The sequence below is a fragment of the Arachis stenosperma genome, chromosome 2 (genome assembly GCF_014773155.1).
Source record: "Arachis stenosperma cultivar V10309 chromosome 2, arast.V10309.gnm1.PFL2, whole genome shotgun sequence".
Taxonomy (NCBI): Eukaryota; Viridiplantae; Streptophyta; class Magnoliopsida; order Fabales; family Fabaceae; genus Arachis; species Arachis stenosperma.
Genome location: NC_080378.1, coordinates 53772163 through 53774773, shown reverse-complemented (window position 1 = coordinate 53774773; position 2611 = coordinate 53772163). Strand labels below are relative to the sequence as shown.

The following is a 2611-nucleotide window of genomic DNA, read 5'->3' as shown; positions in this document are numbered from 1 at the left end:
GCTGTCCCACTTGTGCCTCCAAATTCCTAATGGAGGACCTTGTTTCAGTCATGAAACTTTGAGTGGTTTTGATTAGATCAGAGACCATGGTTCCTAAGTCAGGGTGGTTCTGCTTAGAACTCTCTGTCTGTTGCTGAGAAGATGATGGAAAAGGCTTGCCATTGCTAAACCTGTTTCTTCCACCATTATTGCTGTTGAAACCTTGTTGAGGTCTCTGTTGATCCTTCCATGAGAGATTTGGATGATTTCTCCATGAAGAATTATAGGTGTTTCCATAGGGTTTTCCCATGTAATTCACCTCTTCCATTGAAGGGTTCTCAGGATCATAAGCTTATTCTTCAGATGAAGCATCCTTAGTACTGCCTGGTGCAGCTTGCATTCCAGACAGACTTTGAGAAATCAAGTTGACTTGCTGAGTCAATATCTTGTTTTGAGCCAATATGGCATTCAGAGTATCAATCTCAAGAACTCCTTTCTTCTGATTTGTCCCATTGTTCACAGGATTCCTTTCAGAAGTGTACATGAATTGGTTATTTGCAACCATTTCAATTAGTTCTTGAGCTTCTGTAGGCGTCTTCTTCAGATGAAGAGATACTCCAGCAGAGCTATCCAAAGACATCTTGGACAGTTCAGACAGACCATCATAGAAAATACCTATGATGCTCCATTCAGAAAGCATATCAGAGGGACACTTTCTGATTAATTGTTTGTATCTTTCCCAAGCTTCATAGAGGGATTCTCCTTCCTTCTGTCTGAAGGTTTGGACTTCCACTCTAAGCTTACTCAATTTTTGAGGTGGAAAGAACTTTGCCAAGAAGGCATTGACTAGCTTTTCCCAAGAGTTCAAGCTTTCTTTAGGTTGTGAGTCCAACCATATCCTAGCTCTGTCTCTTACAGCAAAAGAGAATAGCATAAGTCTGTAGACCTCAGGGTCAACCCCATTAGTCTTGACAGTGTCACAGATTTGCAAGAATTCAGCTAAGAACTGATGAGGATCTTCCAATGGAAGTCCATGGAACTTGTAATTCTGTTGCATTAGAGAAACTAATTGAGGCTTAAACTCAAAGTTGTTTGCTCCAATGGCAGGGATAGAGATGCTTCTCCCATAGAAGTCGGGAGTAGGTGCAGTAAAGTCACCCAGCACCTTCCTTGCATTGTTGGCATTGTTGTTGTTTTCGGCTGCCATGGGTTCTTCTTCTTTGAAGATTTCTGTTAGGTCCTCTACAGAGAGTTGTGCCTTAGCTTCTCTTAGCTTTCGCTTCAAGGTCCTTTCAGGTTCAGGGTCAGCCTCAACAAGAATGCTTTTGTCTTTGCTCCTGCTCATATGAAAGAGAAGAGGACAAGAAAATATGGAATCCTCTATGTCACAGTATAGAGATTCCTTGAGGTGTCAGAGGAAAAGAAAAATAGAAGGAAGAAGTAGAAAAATTCGAACTTATCAAGAAAGATGGAGTTCGAATTGTGCATTAAGGAATAGTGTTAGTCCATAAATAGAAGGATGTGAGAAGAGGGGAAGAAATTTTCGAAAATTAAGTAAAAGATTTTAAAAACATTTTGAAAAACACAAATTGATTTTCGAAAACTAAGATTGAAAGAAATCAAGTGATTTTTGAAAAAGATTTTGAAATTAGAAATCAAAAAGATATGATTGAAAACTATTTTGAAAAAGATATGATTAAGAAGATATGATTGAAAAGTTATGGTTTTAAAAAGATGTGATTGAGAAGATATGATTTGAAAAATAATTTTAAAAAGATTTGATTTTAAAATTAATGACTTGGCTAACAAGAAAAGATATGATTCAAACATTAAACCTTTCTCAACAGAAAAGGCAACTTACTTGAAATGTTGAATCAAATCATTAATTGATAGCAAGTATTTTTGAAAATGGAAAGAAATTGATTTTGAAAAAGATTTGATTGAAAAGATATGATTTGAAAAAGATTTGATTTTGAAAAGATTTTGAAAACTTGAAAAAATTTGATTTGAAAACAAAATCTTCCCTCTTGTGCCATCCTGGCGTTTAACGCCCAAAGCACTACCTTTTTGGGCGTTAAACGCCCAGCCAGGCACCCTGGCTGGCGTTTAAACGCCAGTTTGCCTTCCTCACTGGGCGTTTTGAACGCCCAGCTTTTTCTGTATAATTCCTCTGCTGTATGTTCTGAATCTTCAATTCTCTGTATTATTGACTTGAAAAGACACAAATAAAAAAATATTTTTGGATTTTTAATAATGAGGAATAATCAAAATGCAACTAAAATCAAATAACAATGCATGCAAGACACCAAACTTAGTAGTTTGTATACTACTGACACTAACAAAATGAGAATGCATATGAGAAACAACAAAACACTCAAGTCAAGAGAATTCAAAGATCAGAGCAAGGAAATCATCAAGAACAACTTGAAGATAAATGAAGACACATGCATGAATGCAAGAAGAATAGAAACATGCAATTGACACCAAACTTAACATGAGACACTAGACTCAAACAAGAAATATACAATATTTTTGGTTTTTATGATTTTGTAATTTTTTTTTTGGTTTTTTCGAAAATTAAGTGGAAGAAGAAAATAAAGATATCAAAATTCTTAATGAGAATTCCAGGAAT

At 35.8% G+C, this 2611-nt stretch overlaps 1 non-coding gene across 1 annotated transcript; it reads left to right on the top strand.

The window, feature by feature from the left end:
• Positions 1-673: 673 nt before the first annotated feature.
• LOC130964200 (small nucleolar RNA R71) lies at positions 674-781 on the top strand. Its single transcript, XR_009080303.1, has one exon. It is a non-coding gene; the product is annotated as a small nucleolar RNA R71 (small nucleolar RNA).
• Positions 782-2611: the final 1830 nt, after the last annotated feature.